This window comes from Bufo bufo, chromosome 1 (assembly GCF_905171765.1).
Source record: "Bufo bufo chromosome 1, aBufBuf1.1, whole genome shotgun sequence".
NCBI lineage: Eukaryota > Metazoa > Chordata > Amphibia > Anura > Bufonidae > Bufo > Bufo bufo.
In genome coordinates, this window is record NC_053389.1 from 570,558,762 (window position 1) to 570,582,720 (window position 23,959).

General features: G+C 41.9%; 1 long non-coding RNA gene across 1 annotated transcript; it reads right to left on the minus strand.

The window, feature by feature from the left end:
* Window positions 1-1,987: 1,987 nt before the first annotated feature.
* On the minus strand, window positions 1,988-21,422 carry LOC120987309. Its single transcript, XR_005775983.1, has 3 exons — window positions 21,410-21,422; window positions 20,488-20,491; window positions 1,988-2,123 (listed from the first exon to the last, which is right to left on the minus strand). It is a non-coding gene; the product is annotated as an uncharacterized LOC120987309 (long non-coding RNA).
* Window positions 21,423-23,959: the final 2,537 nt, after the last annotated feature.

Consider the following 23,959-nt stretch of genomic DNA (forward strand, 5'->3'; position numbering starts at 1 on the left):
CACGCGGCGGTTCGTCTTTCTTAGGGACAGGGCGCAGGGACCTATGGATTCTTTCAATGGTTATTTCCTGAGCTTTGTCTGCCCCTAGTATGTCAGCAAAAAGCTGTTCAGCAGTGGTTTGCAACTCAGCGGTTCCCACTGTCTCAGGCAGTCCTTTAAGACGTATATTTTTTCTCCTGCTCCGATTCTCCTGGTCTTCTATTAGTAATAAAGCATTGTTTATCGACTTAGATTGGACGTCCAGGAGATCGGAGACAGCCGATGCTCTAGCAGTCAGCAAGCTCTGGTTCCCTTCTAGGGATTCGACTCTGTGGCCTAGGGATTTAACGTCTTCCCTCATGTCCCTCACCTCCTTCAGTAGCGGCGCCATTGCCTGCACCAGTGAGTCTTTTAGAAAAGATCTTGTCAGGATGGTGTTATTATCGTCGGGTTGCAGGCCTTTAGCTTCTTCACCTCCCCCTTCGGCTCCCATATACACTTCTCCGTCTTCCTCCTCTGAGTCCGGTATCGATGGCTGCGGCGCCATTTTACTTAGCCGCGCTGGAGATAGTGCTAGCTTCTTTCTTACAAAGCGGTCCATCTCTGTCTGCCCTTTTTTGTGTTTAGGGGAAGCCTGATGATCTCTGGGCTTATCTCTCCCGATCTTGACCATATTTAAAAGCTTCTGGGTGTCTTTATATAGAAAAGCACGGGTCTAGACGGCAGGAGCTCTATCTCAGACCTCCATCACGCTCAGCGGTCAGGCTCCGCCCCCTAGTAGACTTTCTTTTTGGCTTAGGAATGGTATGTAGGTTTATTTTCTATATGCCTCCCTGTGTAAAGTCTGACCTGATTACGGTTATGAGAGCGTGATCGGGTCAGGTCGTTGCAAGGGAAATTCTATAAATCAGCACTCTGGTCCCTACTCCCCATGTGAAAGCCGCCACCGTTGGTTTGAGGGGGATCTAATGGTTGCTGGCTCTGAGAGCAATGTTCTTAGTGAAAGCTACCAGCGGGTCCTCATCAGCAACGGTGGGGTATGGCACACTGATGCCGGTATCACTGAACCATGGGCGCCCCAACATTGGAACATTGGTTGGTGGGACTGGTGTCCATGTGAATGCTATATCACCTTTATTGGTCGACTCTGTTTTAAAAGACCTTCCTCAGGGACTGATCCCCCCTGTCGGAACCATGTCTAACAGAGATTGTGGGTCAGTAGCATATTTGTACCAGATTAAATAGATGTTGTCCGATTAGGGCCACATTTGTTTAAAAGAAGGCTGATTCATTTGGGAGCATTTGCGCATGTTCTGGGTGTGGTAGTGGATGGTGAGTGTTTGAGCTCCACCCACCGCCACTCTCGGGAAATGTGCGAATGTGTACCTTCCAGGTCTAAAAAGTATTTCTATTGGTCAAGGCATGAGGTGGAATGTACCTGCCTATCTGTAACATTACTGGGCAACCATGTGCCATGGAGGGCGGGGTTAGCCCAGTAAACGATCTAACCCGAATATCCTATCTATGTGTAGAGCTTGCATGCCTTATCTTCTTTCTTACTTTTCTTTCTTCTCTCTTTTCACTATGCAGGAGATTTTTTCCTACTGTGCGCCAAATTACACAGAAGGTTTTTTTTATCTCCTTCATAGTCTTTACTGTCTTCATGTGTCACACACACACGCACGTTATATATATATATATATATATACATACATACACACACACACACGCACGGCCTTAGATGGAGGAAAACTTACAGTGATCCCGTTTTTATATATATATATATAAAAGTTGGGATCAATGGTTGGATTGAAAGGGATTTTCATAAATCTTTTGATACATCACAGATAAGACATATATTATACAAGCCTCATCTCTTGTGCATGCAGCACATCGAATTAGCACAGAACACACCCTCTGCCAGTGCTGGACACAATAGCAGCATCCCTGAACAAAGGAGCTGTTTAACATCTCACCTCACATACAATGAAACAAACTAAGATAGCCTATTCACCTTGTTAGCATATAGAGGAAACCCTGTTCAATGTAAAATAGCTCTTTTGCAAGTATTGTATATAGCAGATACCAGCATTGTTTAACAAAGTTTCAACTGTATTTTGACAACACATGTTTCCCAAAGGCCTCTTTGGAAATACCAGGATCGTTCCAATTGGACCTTGAGAAACAATATGCGCCCACCCCCAAAAAGCCCTATAAGTATGTGATGAAAAATACAGATGTCAGATATTTAACAACCTATGTTGACTCATGGTGGTTATTTATCTCCTGATCAGACGCAAACCGGATATTCATTGCACAGGGAAATATTCATGGGTTGGAGGTCTGATGCCTCATCTTATACCAGCATAAACCTGCCTGAAGAAAACCGCTAACAGGCCTCTTTCACACGACCATTTTTTTTCCCCCCGTTTACAGGCTGTTTTTTGTGTTCCGTATACGGAACCATTCATATCAATGGTTCTGCAAAAAAAACTGAATGTACTCTGTATGCATTCCGTTTCCATATTTCCGTTTTTCCATTCCGTTGAAAGATAGAACATGTCCTATTATTGCCCGCAAATCACATTCTGTGGCTCCATTCAAGTCAATGGGTTTGCAAAAAAAACTGAACACATACGGAAATGCATCCGTATGTCTTCCGTATCCGTTCCGTTTTTGTGGAACCATCTATTGAAAATGTAATTACTGTATACTGTATATGCCATACGCAGAAACGGAAACACAACGTAAACAAAAAACGGAACAACAGATCCGTGAAAAGCGGACCGGAAAACACTGAAAAACCCATACGGTCATGTGAAAGAGGCCTTAATGTCACTCATTTGCCTTGTGGGTAGCTAAAATCCATGAAACTTCCAGGATAGGTTTGGGAAGCTGAGAGCTTAGGTTGTGCAAAGTTTCAAGGCAATTGATTGAGGTTTAGGCAGATTATGGTACATTAAGCTACAGTAAGCCATTTTCACATTAAATGTTTTAGGATGTCCCTACACTACTCACAAAAAGTTAGGGATATTTGTTTTGTGGGTGAAATATCAGGATGAACCTAAAATGCACTCTAACCTTTAAAGGTGAACTTAGGGTGCATTCACCGTTTAGTTTTCCGTTCTTCTGATCCGTCAGAAGAAGAGAGAGAAAAAAACTAAAACAGGATCCAGTAAAAAACAGATCCTGTTGCATCAGTTGTTTGAGCCGTTTCTGTCTGAGATCCGTTTTTAAGGCTACTTTCCCACTTGGGGCAGAGGATTCCGTCACCGGAACTGCCTGCCGGATTCGGCAATCCGGACTCAAATGGATGCATTTGTGAGGCGGATCCGTCTGACAAATGCATTGCCATGCCGGATCCGTCTTTCCAGTTGTCATCGGGAAAAACGGATCTGGTATTTATTTTTTTCCCATTTTTAAAGGTCCGTCAATGCGGCAATTTTATTGCGGGATCCGGCACTAATACATTAAAATGGAAATTAATGCCAGATCCGGCATTCAAGCAATTTTTAAGGATTTTTGGCCGGAGAGAAAAATGCAGAATGTTGCGGTACTTTGTCCGGCCAAAAAACTTAAGAGGGACTGAACTGATGCATCCTGAACGGAATGCTCTCCATTCGGAATGCATTAGGATAAAACTGATTAGTTTTTTTTCGGTATTAAGCCCCTAGGACGGAACTCAATGCCGGAAAAGAAAAACGCTAGTGTGAAAGTACGATTCCACAAATAGAAATAAATAAGCGGCACTCACCATTCGATGTGAATATTTCTTTTATGCTGGGTACAGAGAGGGGGATGACAAACAGTGCAATCACAAAAACATGGCGACGGCCGTTTCGCGTATCACCGCTTCATCTGGCCAATACTGACAACCCCTTGACGCAAATGACATCATCCTTTATGCACCACACGCGCTAACTTGAGCGCGTAATTCTGACGTGGGCTGTCGCACATCATTGCGAGTACAGGCCACATCAGCAATTAGAGGGGGTGTATCAATGTTTCAAGTGAGATATCAGTGAAACAATAAAAGCAATAAAAAAGTTTGTCGTAGTGCCACCTAATCCTGGACTCTATATTATCGCTAGTGTGAAAGTACCCTTACCTGGGAAAAAACTGCATGCAGTACTTTTGTTTCCATAAAAAAAAACGGATCTCAGACAGAAATGGTTCAAATGGATGACAACTGATGCAACAGGATCAGTTTTTTTACTGGATCCTGTAAAAAAAAAAAACTGATCCTATGCTATCCTATGCATAAGGGCTCGTTCACACGTTCCGTGGGGATCGCAGACCCTTTCACTTGAATGGGTCCGCGATCCTTCTGTTCCGCAAAAAGATAGAGCAAGTTATATCTTTTTGCGATGCGGAAGCACGGAATGGAACCTCAGAAAGTACTCTGTAGTGTTCCGTTCCGCATCTCCGGATTTGCGGACCCATTAAAATGAATGGGTCTTCATCCATGATGTGGAATGGCCACGGAACAGTGCCCGTGTATTGTGGGTCCGCAATACGGCAACGGGCATCACACGTGTTTTCCTGTGAACAAACCCTAACTGATGCAACAGGATCCTTTTTTTTTTTTTTTTTTTTAACAGGATCCTGTTTTTTTCCTCTTTTTTTTTTTTCTTCTCACGGATCAGAAGAACGGAAAGCTAAACAGCCATGTGAATGCACCCTTAGGGCTCGTTCACATTAACGTTTTTTGCGTTCCCTATAAGGGCTGTTTTTTGCATTCCTTATACGGAACCATTCATTTCAATGGTTCCACAAAAAAAAAAACGGAATGTACTCCATATGCATTCCATTTCCATATTTGTTTTTCCATTCCGTTCAAAGATAGAACATGTCCTATTAATGCCCACAAATCACATTCCGTGGCTCTATTCAAGTCAAAGGGTCTGCAAAAAAAGGTACGCATACGGAATGTACTCCGTATGTCTTCTGTATCCGTTCAGTTTTTTGCGGAACCATCTATTGAAAATTTTATGCCCAGCCCAATTTTTTCTATGTAATTACTGTTTACTGTATATGCCATAGGGAAAAATGGAACGGAACCGGAAACACTACTGAAACAAAAAAGGGAAAAACTGATCCGTTAAAAACGGCCCACAAAACACTGAAAAAGCTATACGGTCGAGTGAACGAGCCCTTAATGTTACCTTCTCTAAACTTTTGAATGCACATGTCCAACTGTTCAATGTTTTAGTGCTTTGTGCACAACTTGCTGTTCTCTGACAAGGAGCTTAGCGGCAAAATTCACAACAGGTGTTTGATCATTGAATCGCCCAATACATTTCCTGGCTCAATTAGCATTAGTATTTAAACCGTCCTCCTCATCATGCTGTTCACATTTTTGCATCATGAGACCAAGATGATACGTAACAATTGATTAACAGTACCTCACCATTGCGAGTCTTCAAGCAGGATGTTCTCAGACGGAAGTGGCCACTGAGCTTAGAGTGTCACAGAGAGTCATCAGCAGGTTGTAACAGAGAGACTGGAAGAGTCACAGAAAGGCATAGAAGTGGCGGTCCTTTGGCCACATCCCACACTGATGACCGCTTCATTGTGAACAATGCCACACAACTCTAGGTACATTTAACGGATGTGAGAGGCACCCAAGTGTCATGTCAGACCATTCAAAACTGTTTACATCAGTGTGGTCTGCGTGCTAGATGACCTGCAAGGGTACCTGGTCACACCACCAGGCACAAGCCACGCGTCGTCTTGAATGGGCCAGGGAGCATCTACGCTGGACGAGAGACCAGTGGGCCTCAGTGCTGTTCACTGATGAAAGAAAGAAAGAAAGAACAGAAATGATAGCCACCAATAATGTTTGAGACATGAAGGAGAGCGCTACGCATCAGTTACTGTTGTCACCAGACAAGCCTTTGGTGCTGGTTACAGTGTGGGCAGGTGTGTCTAGTCAATACAGAACTGCCCTACACTTTGTGAATGGTACAGTGACAAGCCCATACTACTTGAATAACATCATTAATCCAGTCATTGTGCCTCTGCATAACCAACACAGGCCTAATTTCATTTTCATGGACGACAATGCGCCAGCTCAGGTTGCATCATTTTTACGTTTTCCATAAATTTCACCCGAAAGCCAAATATCCTTAACTTTTTGTGAGTAGTGTATTTCTCTCTACTGCAACATGTGATGGGTGTCGCTAGAGGGCGGCAGCAGAGAAGTCTAACTGTCGTGGTTGCTATGACGACCAGAAGCAGTGACGAGTATAAGATGCGCCTGCGAGCGCTATTCAGTCACTGGCCTGACGATGCGCAAGTTAGCGCAAAACGGCCGTCGCCGCTGACTTCAGCTGTGTCTTATCGCACCATACGCTCCAGCCCGAAGTGCCTTTCTTTTAACTTTTGTAAGAATAAAGAACCGTTTATCAACACTGGAGAGTGCCGCCTGTTCTATCATCTTCCACATTTGTATACTTGTACTATTGAGGTTGTGCACCACCGACAGTGTTAAAGGGACAGGTGCTGGGGACCGGGTAATTATTATATATGTGACGTCTGGCAGTGCCGCCTATCTCTCTCCTCCTCAAACCTCGCATAGAGAAGAGTTCTGTATTTGTGTTGTTTTTGGTGCAACTTATTGGCTCTGTGAACTGGCCGCTGGTAAACATTTGGGTCATGGCGTCAATAAACTGCCTGACTGGAAGCAGAGAGGTGATAGATAAATGCTCTCTGATTGATGAGAGAAGGGGATTGATAACGTGCATGTTATGCTCTGCCTGGGACCATGTACAGTCACACAGGGAGAGAGAAGGCTCTGTGTCTCTGACTCTGTTGCTTGTCAGCACGCTGCCCCCCCCCCCCTTTCATTCTCGCTGACGTCTAAAATGTAGTATAGCCACACAGTTATTCAATAAAATCCTTCTCTATCCACCTCAGTAACGTCATTGAGGTGGTCACACATGCTCAGTTCCATCCTTTAGCTGCCACCAGTCATAAATACTGTTAGAAACAATGATAATTACAGGGACAGACCTGGAGCAGAAAGGGCACTCCCCCGAGCTGTGATAGGGAAATACCTGCAGCAGAAAGGACACACCTCTTAAGCTATGATAAGGAGATACCTGTAGCAGAAAAGACATGCCCCTGAGCTGCCAGCTTGAAATAAATCGAGAAGACGAATTGGAGCAAGGAATTGAGGGTTCTCTGCAACTATGCGAGTTGCAGGGCTGGATCTAGCTTTGTTAGAGATTGTCGTACTATATGATGTCTGATTTTCATTTCATTTACATTAGGCTATGGCTACACTGATCATGTGACAACTGTCGCAGCCAGGTTTGCTGAGTAGCGGTGATCCCATAGAAATAATTCACTTCTATGCGATCACCGCTACTCAGCAAGCCTGGCTGTGATGGCTGTCGCATGACCAGTGTTGCCGTGTAGCCATAGCCTTAAAGGGGGTTATCCCATGATTAACTCCAGGCAAACTCCTTTAATAGCATTGCCTACATCTTGTAGCAATAGAAATCATGCTGAGGACAGGACAACATAAATAGTGGAGTGCACACTTAAAATTTAAAACCTTACTGTGCAATACCAATGTCCAGCATTTATATCTGCTTTGTGATCTCCAGACCTTTGCTTAACCTGCTTCAAATATATCAGTTGTGCCCAGCCTTGTTTTAGACTTGAGCCAGACACAATTGATATATGCGTATGTGCACTCAGTGCACAGATCTAGCGTCTATAGACTGATAGTGTCAGACAGGAAAACCTAGCATGTAGCGCTTTTCTGTTCAGCGCGGTTGGACATCCAACGTCATCAGTGATGCGGTGGATGAATATGAAAGATCCTATAGAAAACTATGGGACCAGTTCTGCCTTCAGTTCCCCTCCATCATTTTCTGCACCAAGCTGGAGGGGAACTGAGCTGGATCACTGGATGTGAAGCTGGCCTTAAAGGGTTTGTGTACATTCAGCCGGACCCCTGCTGCCTATGCCGCCGACGCCGGTGTATTAACCCCTTGTATGCCGCGGTCAAAGCTGACCACAGCAAGCGCGGGGTTTGCGGAGGGTACGTGTTACATGCTCGGCGACTGGCAGGATTTTCACTATAAGAGATTTCATCAATTATAGGAGAAAAGGGGTAATCTTTATATGCCAATGCCCTTGCCCTAAAGACTATATAGGGAAGACATTTAGGGAATTCAGGAAAAGAATTTGTGAACACCTAAATGATGTAGTGAAAAAGAATGTCACGCCAGTCGCCGACCATGTAAATGAATTCCATGGAGGAGATACCAAAGCTCTGAAATTCTCTGCCTTGGAATGTGTATCCATGTCCCCTAGAAAGGGAGACTGGAATAAAAAAATCCTCCAAAGGGAAGCAGAATGGATTTTTAGATGCAGGTCACAAGCACCCCTAGGATTGAAAGACAGACTATCCTTCTCATGCTTTATTGAATAGTGTAAATTTGCACACCAACCCCACAGCTAGAAAAGAGAAACTGGTCTGACTGTGGGATTGAATTGTATTCTAGATGGATATTAGGGATTTGGATAGCAAAATTGAAAAGAATAGGAATGGATTTTTAAAAATTTTCCTACAAAAAAGATCACCCTGAAAAGAGAAACAAGGCCCAAAAAGCTTTCTGTTTAACTTATTATTGACAGTTCAAAAATGGTCATGAGTGCGGGAAGCACTCAAATGAATACAAGGTGACGTCATTAGGGTCATGATTGTGATCTGTTATGAATCTGGACCTGCATCTGGAGATCCAGATTCCCTCGTGTGAATCGTGTCCTAATCTCTGGAAGGACAAATCGAATTTTAGCATTAATAGTCACTGGGGGACCCTTCCCCCCTTGCAGGAGGCATAACAGGGGTTAAACTGTTTGCCACATAGCCTCTAAGGAGCGAAATTGTCTCCACCTACTCCTAGTAACTACTAGAGGCCGGCGTCCTAGCGATTCGCAGAACCGGAAGTGACGTCTGCATTCCACCAGACCGGAAGTGAGTTTGCGGCATGCGTTCCACGGGCCGGAAGGGCCTGAGGAGCGCGGACTTTTAAAGAACAGGATTCCCCCTATATGCCACTGCCATATCGATCCTGGGAGGAGGCAGTCACGATACGAGCTGGGAGCATAACCGTAAGTGCACACGATTGTCTTTGGATTTTGAAGCAAAGAGTATGACCTTTGATCAAGGGTCTCTCTGGATGCATCTTCACCTGTATCTAGTACAAGTGTCTCTGTTGGATTACAGGTAGCAGCCTCTACCATCAAAATAGGAGCTAGCGGATCCCCAGCACGCATCTGATAAGGTCTGTTGCACTATTATTGTTTATTACGTCTGCAATAACTATTTAGGACGACAAATAGACAGTCATGATAGAAGCTGGTAGCATAACCACAGCAGCGCCTACTATTAAAATAGGAGCTAGCGGATACCCAGCCAATATCTGATAAGGTCTGTTGTACCATCACTGATTATGACGTCTGCAATATCTATATAAGACGACAAATGGAATAACGTATATACGGTGATTATATCATCTACCTAGACACTGCAATAAGTGTCACTGTATAGATCACTGGATAGACATTGTTATTATACTGGAACCGAGACCCCCTGAGGAGCCCTTGAATGGGCGAAACGCGTTGGAACATTGTATTGTACAACAATCATCTTTGTTGTGCATCATATTTGTGTTAATTATCTACACTACACTATCACTGTTACAGAGAAAGGAGAGAAGGTACGCGGACAGGGGACCCCACCATCAGGGGTGACCACTGGGCAAAGGTTAGAAGGAGTGTGTATTAGGGAAAGAATTCACACACTAACCATTGACCTTCTAATTCACATTGTACACTGTGTAAGTCTGTATTGTTTGTATGTCATAAGTGTGGCGGATGCTAATGTACAGGGTGGGCCATTTTTATGGATACACCTTAATAAAATGGGAATGGTTGGTGATATTAACTTCCTGTTTGTGGCACATTAGTATATGTGAGGGGGGAAACTTTTCAAGATGGGTGGTGACCATGGCGGCCATTTTGAAGTCGGCCATTTTGAATCCAACTTTAGTTTTTTCAATAGGAAGAGGGTCATGTGACACATCAAACATATTGGGAATTTCACAAGAAAAACAATGGTGTGCTAACGTAACTTTATTATTTGATGAGTTATTTACAAGTTTCTGACCACTTATAAAATGTGTTCAATGTGCTGCCCATTGTGTTGGATTGTCAATGCAACCCTCTTCTCCCACTCTTCACACACTGATAGCAACACCGCAGGAGAAATGCTAGCACAGGCTTCCAGTATCCATAGTTTCAGGTGCTGCACATCTCGTATTTTCACAGCATAGACAATTGCCTTCAGATAACCCCAAAGATAAAAGTCTAAGGGGGTCAGATCGGGAGACCTTGGGGGCCATTCAACTGGCCCACAACGACCAATCCACTTTCCAGGAAACTGTTCATCTAGGAATGCTGGGACCTGACACCCATAATGTGGTGGTGCACCATCTTGCTGGAAAAACTCAGGGAACGTGCCAGCTTCAGTGCATAAAGAGGGAAACACATCATCATGTAGCAATTTTGCATATCCAGTGGCCTTGAGGTTTCCATTGATGAAGAATGGCCCCACTATCTTTGTACCCCATATACCACACCATACCATCAATTTTTTTGTTCCAACAGTCTTGGAGGGATCTATCCAATGTGGGTTATTGTCAGACCAATAGCAGTGTTTTTTTTTGTTAACTTCACCATTCACATAAAAGTTTGCCTCATCACTGAACAAAATCTTCTGCGTAAACTGAGGGTCCTGTTCCAATTTTTGTTTTGCCCATTCTGCTAATTCAGTGCGCGATCTGGGTCATCCTCGTTGAGATGCTGCAGTAGCTGGAGTTTGTAAGGGTGCCATTTGTGAGTAGCTAATATCCGCCGAAGGGATGTTCGACTAATGCCACTCGCCAGTGACATGCGGTGAGTGCTACGCTGTGGGATCTTGCTGAATGAATCTAGGACAGCCACTGATGTTTCTTCATTAGAGACATATTTCATGCGTCCACATTATAGCAAATCCAACACTGAACCAGTTTCACGAAACTTAGCAAGCAGTTTGCTAACTGTAGCATGGGAGATGGGTGGTCTCGTAGGGTGTCTTGCATTGAAATCTGCTGCAATGACCCGGTTACTGCGTTCACCAGACATCAACACAATTTCTATCCGCTCCTCACGTGTTAACCTCGGCGACATGTCAATGGCTGTAAACAAAGAGAAACTTGTAAATAACTCATGAAAGAATAAAGTTACGTTAAAACCAAGCACACCATTGTTTTTTGTGTGAAATTCCCAATAAGTTTGATGTGTCACATGACCCTCTTCCTATTGAAAAAACTAAAGTTGGATTCAAAATGGCCGACTTCAAAATGGCCGCCATGGTCACCACCCATCTTGAAAAGTTTCCCCCCTCACGTATACTAATGTGCCACAAACAGGAAGTTAATATCCCCCACCATTCCCATTTTATTAAGGTGTATCCATATAAATGGCCCACCCTGTAGAATAAGAGGAGCCGGCCGGAGGCCTGCACCATCAGCATGATAAAACAAATATATATTGTGGCTCACCCGTATCTGTCAATGCGGTAAGGGTGCTCTGCTTTTTGGATGAATCACCTGTGCATCCGGTATAGAGAGTTGCAATTGTTTAAAATTAAAAGCAGGCACTCACCAGCTGGTTAGTCTAATAAGTAGTAGCTTTATATATTGAGATAAAATTTACAATAAAATATACATAAATTTTTTTTTTAAACTGATTAACATATAATGCACTGGGGATAATAGGACACTAAGTATCCTGCTTCGATATCCTGCTGGGTGAATGGATATTAGGCTTTAGGTCTATAGGTGTATATAATATGCTCAATTCATATAATCAAATCAGAGTCCTGTGTAAAATAAGGATAACACAAACGTCCTTCTGTGAACAAAAACCTGTGAAGAATAAAGTAGAAATCCTGTGCAAAATAAGTGATACAAAAGTAATATACTGGTGATATATTTTGGGTGAATATAGTGTTAATTAAGGTCGTGCATAGACCTGGTAGCAATTCCTCAGTTGAGGTATATAATGTTTCAATTCAGTAGCAGTTCCTCTATGCGTTAGGCAGTAGGGCTTAGGTAAAGAATAGAGATGGCCCGAACTATCCGACGGCGAACAGTTCCCGGCGAACATAGCTTGTTCGCGTTCGCCTCTGCCGGGCGAACACATGCGATGTTCGGTCCGCCCCCTATACATCATCATTGAGCAAACTTTGACCCTGTACCTCACAGTCAGCAGACACATTCCAGCCAATCAGCAGCATACCCTCCCTCCCAGACCCTCCCACCTCCTGCACAGCATCCATTTTAGATTCATTCTGAAGCTGCAGTCTTAGTGAGAGGAGGGAGACTGTAACTGCTGCTGATTTAATTGGGAAATCGATAGCTAGGCTAGTGAATTCAGTGTCCACTCCAGTCCTGAAAGACTCATCTGATCTCTGCTGTAAGGACAGCGTCCTGACAGCACCCCAAAAAGCCCTTTTTAGGGCTGCAACATTAGTCTGCTTTTTTTTTTTCCTTTATATACATATTGCAGTTGCCTGGCCTGCCTGTGTGTGAGGAGCTGCAGGCCCACAGACTGTAGTGTGCCCACTGCCAGTGCTCACCCCTGTCATTCCGTGTGGCACAGGACTTTGCTTAAAAAAAGGCACTTAATTTTTACACTTTAATCTAAGGTTAGTTGCCTGCCAGTGTGTGTCAGGCTGACTTCCACTGACTGTAGTGTGCCCACTGCCAGTGCCCACCACTCATACCGGCTGGCACAGGACTTTGCATAAAAAAGGCATTTAATTTTTACACTTTAGTGTAATTTCAGCTGCTTGCCTGCTGCTAGTGTGTGTCAGGCCGACTTCAACTGACTGTAGTGTGCCCACTGCCAGTGCCCACCCCTGTCATCCCGTGTGGCACAGGACTTTGCTTAAAAAAAAGGCACTTCATTTTTACACTTTAATCTAAGGTTAGTTGCCTGCCAGTGTGTGTCAGGCCGACTTCAACTGACTGTAGTGTGCCCACTGCCAGTGCCCACCCCTGTCATCCCGAGTGGCACAGGACTTTGCTTAAAAAATAGGCACTTAATTTTTACACTTTAATCTAAGGTTAGTTGCCTGCCAGTGTGTGTCAGGCTGACTTCCACTGACTGTAGTGTGCCCACTGCCAGTGCCCACCACTCATACCGGCTGGCACAGGACTTTGCTTAAAAAAGGCATTTAATTTTTACACTTTAATGTAATTTCAGCTGCTTGCCTGCTGCTAGTGTGTGTCAGGCCGACTTCAACTGACTGTAGTGTGCCCACTGCCAGTGCCCACCCCTGTCATACCGAGTGGCACAGGACTTTGCTTAAAAAATAGGCACTTAATTTTTACACTTTAATCTAAGGTTAGTTGCCTGCCAGTGTGTGTCAGGCTGACTTCCACTGACTGTAGTGTGCCCACTGCCAGTGCCCACCACTCATACCGGCTGGCACAGGACTTTGCTTAAAAAAGGCATTTAATTTTTACACTTTAATGTAATTTCAGCTGCTTGCCTGCTGCTAGTGTGTGTCAGGCCGACTTCAACTGACTGTAGTGTGCCCACTGCCAGTGCCCACCCCTGTCATACCGAGTGGCACAGGACTTTGCTTAAAAAATAGGCACTTAATTTTTACACTTTAATCTAAGGTTAGTTGCCTGCCAGTGTGTGTCAGGCTGACTTCCACTGACTGTAGTGTGCCCACTGCCAGTGCCCACCACTCATACCGGCTGGCACAGGACTTTGCATAAAAAAGGCATTTAATTTTTACACTTTAGTGTAATTTCAGCTGCTTGCCTGCTGCTAGTGTGTGTCAGGCCGACTTCAACTGACTGTAGTGTGCCCACTGCCAGTGCCAACCACTGATACCGGGTGGCACAGTAGCTTGCCGATAAATAAGGCATTTAATTTTTAGACAGTAGTCTAAATTCAGTTGCTTGCCTGCTGCCAGTGTGTGTCAGGCCCGCTTCCACTGACTGTAGTGTGCCCACTGCCAGTGCCAACCACTGATACCGGGTGGCACAGTAGCTTGCCGATAAATAAGGCATTTAATTTTTAGACAGTAGTCTAAATTCAGTTGCTTGCCTGCTGCCAGTGTGTGTCAGGCCCTCTTCCACTGACTGTAGTGTGCCCACTGCCAGTGCCAACCACTGATACCGGGTGGCACAGTAGCTTGCCGATAAATAAGGCATTTAATTTTTACACTTTAGTGTAATTTCAGTTGCTTGCCTGCTGCCAGTGTGTGTCAGGCCCGCTTCCACTGACTGTAGTGTGCCCACTGCCAGTGCCAACCACTGATACCGGGTGGCACAGTAGCTTGCCGATAAATAAGGCATTTAATTTTTAGACAGTAGTCTAAATTCAGTTGCTTGCCTGCTGCCAGTCAGTGTGTCAGGCCCTCTTCCACTGACTGTAGTGTGCCCACTGCCAGTGCCAACCACTCATACCGGGTGGCACAGTAGCTTGCCGATAAATAAGGCATTTAATTTTTACACTTTAGTGTAATTTCAGTTGCTTGCCTGCTGCCAGTGTGTGTCAGGCCCGCTTCTACTGACTGTAGTGTGCCCACTGCCAGTGCCAACCACTCATACCGGGTGGCACAGTAGCTTGCCGATAAATAAGGCATTTAATTTTTACACTTTAGTGTAATTTCAGTTGCTTGCCTGCTGCCAGTGTGTGTCAGGCCCGCTTCCACTGACTGTTTTTCATAAAAGGCAATTCCTGATATGGGACGTAACAGGGATTAAACTGATGAGAATAATACTACAGAAAATACCACTCATATCGGTGGAGGGAGCCAGCGTTTTTTTAACCATCTCCCCGTTCAAAAAATCTATTTAATAAATGGCCCCCAGATTGGGGATGTTAGAGGGATTAAACTGATGAGAATAGTACTACAGAAAATACCACTCATATCGGGTGTGACAGTAAATTGCACGGCGCAGATGCAGTCACCGTGGTTTAAAACAGAGTGGAGGGAGCCAGCGTTTTTTTAACCATCTCCCCGTTCGAAAAATCTATTCAATAAATGGCACCCAGATTGGGGACGTTAGAGGGATTAAACTGATGAGAATAGTACTACAGAAAATACCACTCATATCGGGTGTGACAGTAAATTGCACGGCGCAGACGCAGTCACCGTGGTTTAAAACAGAGTGGAGGGAGCCAGGTTTTTTTTAACCATCTCCCCGTTCGAAAAATCTATTCAATAAATGGCACCCAGATTGGGGACGTTAGAGGGATTAAACTGATGAGAATAGTACTACAGAAAATACCACTCATATCGGGTGTGACAGTAAATTCCACGGCGCAGACGCAGTCACCGTGGATTAAAACAGAGTGGAGGGAGCCAGCGTTTTTTTAACCATCTCCCCGTCCGAAAAATCTGTTTAATAAATGGCCCCCAGATTGGGGAGTCGGGGACGTTAGAGGGATTAAACTGATGAGAATAGTACTACAGAAAATACCACTCATATCGGGTGTGACAGTAAATTGCACGGCGCAGACGCAGTCACCGTGGATAAAAACAAAGGGGAGGGAGCCAGCGTTTTTTTAACCATCTCCCCGTTCGAAAAATCAATTCAATTGACCTTTCGGGGACCCTTGGTGTTGTACGTGGCTGGGTGGAGGAAGAAACCTTCAATGACATCACCGGGACGTGGCTAGCTTGGTATCCAACCTTGTGCAAATGGGGAGTTTGCGGTTGTGCAAATGAACTGTTTGCGGTGCATTAAAAGGGGAGTTTGGTCTGTCAATGTCTGTGATGCGGGCGTAACCCTTACACTACCTGATCGATACAACATCATACCTGATCGTATACACACACTGGATGTTTTAAAGCACGTTATTCCAAACAATTTAGGAATGTTAGTTGATTTATGCCCTTTATGGATTAAAACCCGACTCTGCGTCCACTACGTAATTTTCCATGGGAGTTTTGCCATAGATCCCCCTCCGGCATGCCACAGTCCAGGTGTTAGACCCCTTGAAACAACTTTCTCATCACTATTGTGGCCAGAAAGAGTCCCTGTGGGTTTTAAAATTCGCCTGTCTATTGAAGTCTATGGCGGTTCGCCCGGTTCGCCAGTTCGCGAACATTTGCGGAAGTTCGCGTTCGCTGTTCGCGAACTGAAAATTTTATGTTCGCGACATCACTAGTAAAGAATGGTCGGGTTTTAGAACTGGGGCGTCCCCCTAGTTCTTCAAACCCTCTTACCTTGCCCTTGGTTGAGGCTAAACTCTTTGGAGGTGTCTCTCTCCTAAACGCTGGGGTCCTTGGTGCAGGATCCAATTATGTGAGAATTTCCTCTCGCCGGTCTCAGCGTTCCACGAGGGTGCTTCCTTGCGTCTCAGCAATCAGGAAGTAATCTCTCCAGTTCTCGTGGTCTCGCGTAGTCTCGCGATCAGTTAGTCCAGCTAAATTTTCACTGGATTGTAGCTGCAGACTAAACAATATTCTTCCAACTTTTTTCGGAATAGGGTGGGTAAATACTCGCAGGAACCAGCCAGACGCGTTTCGAGGGTCCTCCCTCTTCCTCAGTGGCTATACTGCGAGTGTTACCCTTCTTACTTATATACTATGGTTCTCTGAGATCCCACCCAACTCCGATCTGGATTTCACTTGTTCTAATTAGGTTAACTCTTCAGTGCAAGGTACTACTTAAATATATATATATAGACTATTTGTCTTACTAGCTTTCTAATCTTTATTATTTAGGATACAGTTTAAAAATATATATCAGAATATATAAGAATGTAATTTAAAAATATATATAAAAATATATATAAAAATATAAATAGTACAAATATATAAGCTCTAGTTTAAAATCCTTAAATATATAAATCTGGGATAACAATCACTTATTCATTCCTTTTCCATAATAATTCCAAGTATTTGAACAATCCTCCAAAGTCCAAATACAAAAAGCGTCCTAAGAACTTAAAAGACGCAATGGACGCAAAAAATATAAAAAATACAAAAAACGCATCAAAACCGCACCAGATAGCTAAAAACCGCATATGCGTTTTCGGTGCGTTTTGTGTCGAAATCTCCTCCCACATTCATCTTCATGAATCCCCATCACTTATGCCTCCTCCTTCTCGTCAAAGATATCTCTAGATGTTGTATATTGGATATTCAACATTAATAAATCATGTCTCTATATTTTAATCTAATAGATATATCCTATCTTTAATTTTCTCTCTTTAATAATTAGAACCTGTCTTCCCTTTTTCTTTTATCCTCCCCTTATACCTCAATAAAGAATAAAAGAAAAAGGGAAGACAGGTTCTAATTATTAAAGAGAGAAAATTAAAGATAGGATATATCTATTAGATTAAAATATAGAGACATGATTTATTAATGTTGAATATCCAATATACAACATCTAGAGATATCTTTGACGAGAAGGAGGAGGTATAAGTGATGGGGATTCATGAAGATGAATGTGGGAGGAGATTTCGACACAAAACGCACCGAAAACGCATATGCGGTTTTTAGCTATCTGGTGCGGTTTTGATGCGTTTTTTGTATTTTTTATATTTTTTGCGTCCATTGCGTCTTTTAAGTTCTTAGGACGCTTTTTGTATTTGGACTTTGGAGGATTGTTCAAATACTTGGAATTATTATGGAAAAGGAATGAATAAGTGATTGTTATCCCAGATTTATATATTTAAGGATTTTAAACTAGAGCTTATATATTTGTACTATTTATATTTTTATATATATTTTTATATATATTTTTAAATTACATTCTTATATATTCTGATATATATTTTTAAACTGTATCCTAAATAATAAAGATTAGAAAGCTAGTAAGACAAATAGTCTATATATATATATTTAAGTAGTACCTTGCACTGAAGAGTTAACCTAATTAGAACAAGTGAAATCCAGATCGGAGTTGGGTGGGATCTCAGAGAACCATAGTATATAAGTAAGAAGGGTAACACTCGCAGTATAGCCACTGAGGAAGAGGGAGGACCCTCGAAACGCGTCTGGCTGGTTCCTGCGAGTATTTACCCACCCTATTCCGAAAAAAGTTGGAAGAATATTGTTTAGTCTGCAGCTACAATCCAGTGAAAATTTAGCTGGACTAACTGATCGCGAGACTACGCGAGACCACGAGAACTGGAGAGATTACTTCCTGATTGCTGAGACGCAAGGAAGCACCCTCGTGGAACGCTGAGACCGGCGAGAGGAAATTCTCACATAATTGGATCCTGCACCAAGGACCCCAGCGTTTAGGAGAGAGACACCTCCAAAGAGTTTAGCCTCAACCAAGGGCAAGGTAAGAGGGTTTGAAGAACTAGGGGGACGCCCCAGTTCTAAAACCCGACCATTCTTTACCTAAGCCCTACTGCCTAACGCATAGAGGAACTGCTACTGAATTGAAACATTATATACCTCAACTGAGGAATTGCTACCAGGTCTATGCACGACCTTAATTAACACTATATTCACCCAAAATATATCACCAGTATATTACTTTTGTATCACTTATTTTGCACAGGATTTCTACTTTATTCTTCACAGGTTTTTGTTCACAGAAGGACGTTTGTGTTATCCTTATTTTACACAGGACTCTGATTTGATTATATGAATTGAGCATATTATATACACCTATAGACCTAAAGCCTAATATCCATTCACCCAGCAGGATATCGAAGCAGGATACTTAGTGTCCTATTATCCCCAGTGCATTATATGTTAATCAGTTTAAAAAAAAAATTTATGTATATTTTATTGTAAATTTTATCTCAATATATAAAGCTACTACTTATTAGACTAACCAGCTGGTGAGTGCCTGCTTTTAATTTTAAACAATTGCAACTCTCTATACCGGATGCACAGGTGATTCATCCAAAAAGCAGAGCACCCTTACCGCATTGACAGATACGGGTGAGCCACAATATATATTTGTTTTATTGTTATTTTATTCACCTAATATTGTTGAGCCCCCCAGTACCTGTCAGTATGGACATCTGGCAGTTTATAGAAAACCAGAACACAAGGTTGGAGACTTTTATTTTTGAAGAAACTAATACTAATAATTTTGGATCTAATGAGAAATCCGTCACAGAGTCCTTTAGAGAGCTGGAAACATTGCTGATAAGACAATTAAAGCAGAAATGGGAAATTAAATCATTGGGGAAATACCTGGAACTAGGTATTATACCCAAGGGCTTACAATTATTTAAGAACCCAGCGACTGATCTACTAAACGACTCATTTAGAGAAGAATGGGACAATCTCCTGATGAAACAATCTATAGCACTAGTAGAACTAATTATCAAGAGAAGAAATAAAATCTTGGAAGAAACTACAGAAAAAATCCTAAAAATTAGGGAAATAATACAGACATTCCCCATTAGTGAAGAAATCACTAATTGGCAACAAAGGATTTGCAAAAATTTAGGACTAATAGAACAGGAGATAGTTAGTAAAAAAAGTAAGAAATTGAAGAAAAATACCAGAAAAGAAATAGATAAATATTCATCAGGAGAAAATCAAGATTTAATTAATATAAATGAAGATGCCATTAGAGAGAATAGAGAGGATAGACAATATGAATATGACATCCCAGTAAGAAATAGATATGAACCGATTATGAATAATCATTTTTTAGATGGGACCCCTCCACATCACAAAACGAAAACGCGCCAAATAAAACATACAACATCAGAACGGGCGAAATCCCCCCCGGTAATGAACCATCATCAGGAGATGGGGCACCAATACAACCTGAGACACAGGGGTTATCATCAAGAAACCCAACACAACCCGAGGGAGGGGAATTATCAGGGAGGGAGGGAGAGTTATATCCCGAATCGGCACCAATACTACCACGATCACGATCAAAGGGGACAAGGAGGGGAAAGAGAAAGGGGAAGAAGACAATACAGAAATTGAATACCCAAAAAGAGTTAGATCCAATTATAAATTTGAGTAAAACATCTTTGACACCAACCCAGATTCAATTATTAAACAAGGGATTAAAATTTGCCCCTACAGCACAAGCTAGCAAATTTGATATCTATATTGGAATAGAGAAATTTGTTAGAAAATTGTGCCTTAAAAAATATTTTATGAAGAACCCCATAATTGCGAATTCCACTGAAAATAATATGTTTGTCCATACCAAATTGAAGTTGGCAAGCAAAATGTACCCAAGACAACAGATAGGCCATGAGATGGCAGCCTTCAAAAAATCTGTGGAAACAGATATTAGGAAATTAAATGTGAATGGAAGATTAGGTAATAATGTGACCACTCAAGAAATACAGGCCATAAAACAACTACAAAAATCAGAAAATATCACTATACGACCTGCAGATAAGGGAGGAGCCATCGTTATTCTGGAGACTCAAAAGTATGAAGCAGAATGTCTTAGACAGTTATCAGACGCTGCTACATACTCCAGACTATCGAAGGACCCCACTAATGAATATAGTAAGGAATTGACTGACTATGCCAGAGAGGGGTGGGAAAACGGTATCCTAAATGATTATGAGTTTAAATATATCACCAAAACTCAACATAGAATGCCAATTTTCTATTGTTTGCCCAAAGTGCATAAAGATCAAGTGAACCCCCCAGGAAGACCAATTATCTCTGGCATAGGTTCTTTAACCTCAAATTTGTCAGAATATATAGATAAACTCCTACAACCTAGTGTAAAAAAGAATTTTGCATACATTAGAGATACAACGCAGATCATACAAATAGTGGAAGGTCTGGAATATGAGACAAACTGGATACTGGGGACTTTAGATGTAAGTTCCCTATATACGGTCATTAATCATGATCAGGGAATTGAAGCATTAAGAAACCAATTGAATACTCATAGCAATTTTGGGGAGAAACAGATAGACTTCATAGCAGATGGGGTGAAATTTATTCTGACCCATAATTATTTTTCTTATAATCAGGATTACTATCTCCAGACTAGGGGTACTGCCATGGGTACCAGGTTTGCCCCTAGTTATGCAAATTTATTCATGGCTAAATGGGAAGAAGAGCAGATCAAACACATGATAGGGGCAGACCTGGTACTCTGGCATAGATTCATCGACGACATCCTATTTGTCTGGAGAGGTACGAGAGAGGATCTTGATGTATTTTTGGAAAAATTGAATAACAATATTTACAACCTTAGCTTTTCAAGAAATCTTAGTGAAGAAAAAATAGAATTCCTAGATTTATTAATCAGAGTACAAAATAACCAATTAATATGCAGCACATTCCAGAAAGAGGTATCCCGTAACAGTTATATCCTTTTTTCAAGCTGCCATCTACCCAGATGGCTGCTTGAAGTCCCAATGGGACAGTTTAGGAGGATAAAAAGAAACTGTACGGATGAAGAAGATTTTGTTAGGGAGGCCCAGGTATTGAAAAAGTGTTTCTTAGATAAAGAATATCCCAATAATGTATTGGATAAAGCACTGATCAAGGTTCAGAACATAGACAGAAATACCTTCTTTGTAGAAAATATAAAAGAAGATAAAGAAGGAGATCAGTTTAGAATAATACTACCCTTTAATAAGCAACACAAACAAATAGAGGGGATAGTAAGGAAACACTGGCACCACTTATTGAATGACAAATTAATAGGTCCTCTAATTGGTAATGGTCCCCAAATTACATATACTAGAGCACAAAACCTATCTTTAAAGGTAGCACCATCAGTCAAGAATAGAAAGAAGGAGAATAAAACATCTATCCAAAGTTGGCTGAATCTCAGTGGCTTCTATAGATGTGGAAGTTGTGGAATCTGCAAAATTACATCATTCCCTAGGAAGACCACTGAGATCCAGTCAAGGGTAAATTCCTTCACGTGGAAAATTAAAGAATTTTTGACCTGTAGCTCAAAGAATATATTGTATATAATAGAATGCCAATGCAAGAAACAATATATTGGGAGGACTAAACGCACCTTAAAAAAGAGGTTGGCAGAACATGTGACTAACATAAAAAATGGCTATGAAAAACACTCCCTGTCATTACATTATAAACAATGTCACAATAAAGACCCAAGAGGTATGGTCTTCATGGCCTTCGAAAAGGTGGATATACACTGGCGAGGTGGAGACCATATCGCTAGGATGTCGAGGCAGGAATCTAGGCGAATTTTTGATTTCCAAACCCTCCTTCCACGGGGACTGAACTCAGATTTTGAGTTATTTGGTTTCCTATAGTCTCTAGGGAGGGATGCCCCCCTCTGACGGGACATCCTGTGGTTAGCTATTTTATGGTACCAGGATCTCCCCTCGGTGGTGGGCCTTCCTCCCCTTATACCTCAATAAAGAATAAAAGAAAAAGGGAAGACAGGTTCTAATTATTAAAGAGAGAAAATTAAAGATAGGATATATCTATTAGATTAAAATATAGAGACATGATTTATTAATGTTGAATATCCAATATACAACATCTAGAGATATCTTTGACGAGAAGGAGGAGGTATAAGTGATGGGGATTCATGAAGATGAATGTGGGAGGAGATTTCGACACAAAACGCACCGAAAACGCATATGCGGTTTTTAGCTATCTGGTGCGGTTTTGATGCGTTTTTTGTATTTTTTATATTTTTTGCGTCCATTGCGTCTTTTAAGTTCTTAGGACGCTTTTTGTATTTGGACTTTGGAGGATTGTTCAAATACTTGGAATTATTATGGAAAAGGAATGAATAAGTGATTGTTATCCCAGATTTATATATTTAAGGATTTTAAACTAGAGCTTATATATTTGTACTATTTATATTTTTATATATATTTTTATATATATTTTTAAATTACATTCTTATATATTCTGATATATATTTTTAAACTGTATCCTAAATAATAAAGATTAGAAAGCTAGTAAGACAAATAGTCTATATATATATATTTAAGTAGTACCTTGCACTGAAGAGTTAACCTAATTAGAACAAGTGAAATCCAGATTGGAGTTGGGTGGGATCTCAGAGAACCATAGTATATAAGTAAGAAGGGTAACACTCGCAGTATAGCCACTGAGGAAGAGGGAGGACCCTCGAAACGCGTCTGGCTGGTTCCTGCGAGTATTTACCCACCCTATTCCGAAAAAAGTTGGAAGAATATTGTTTAGTCTGCAGCTACAATCCAGTGAAAATTTAGCTGGACTAACTGATCGCGAGACTACGCGAGACCACGAGAACTGGAGAGATTACTTCCTGATTGCTGAGACGCAAAGAAGCACCCTCGTGGAACGCTGAGACCGGCGAGAGGAAATTCTCACATAATTGGATCCTGCACCAAGGACCCCAGCGTTTAGGAGAGAGACACCTCCAAAGAGTTTAGCCTCAACCAAGGGCAAGGTAAGAGGGTTTGAAGAACTAGGGGGACGCCCCAGTTCTAAAACCCGACCATTCTTTACCTAAGCCCTACTGCCTAACGCATAGAGGAACTGCTACTGAATTGAAACATTATATACCTCAACTGAGGAATTGCTACCAGGTCTATGCACGACCTTAATTAACACTATATTCACCCAAAATATATCACCAGTATATTACTTTTGTATCACTTATTTTGCACAGGATTTCTACTTTATTCTTCACAGGTTTTTGTTCACAGAAGGACGTTTGTGTTATCCTTATTTTACACAGGACTCTGATTTGATTATATGAATTGAGCATATTATATACACCTATAGACCTAAAGCCTAATATCCATTCACCCAGCAGGATATCGAAGCAGGATACTTAGTGTCCTATTATCCCCAGTGCATTATATGTTAATCAGTTTAAAAAAAAATTTTATGTATATTTTATTGTAAATTTTATCTCAATATATAAAGCTACTACTTATTAGACTAACCAGCTGGTGAGTGCCTGCTTTTAATTTTAAACAATTGCAACCA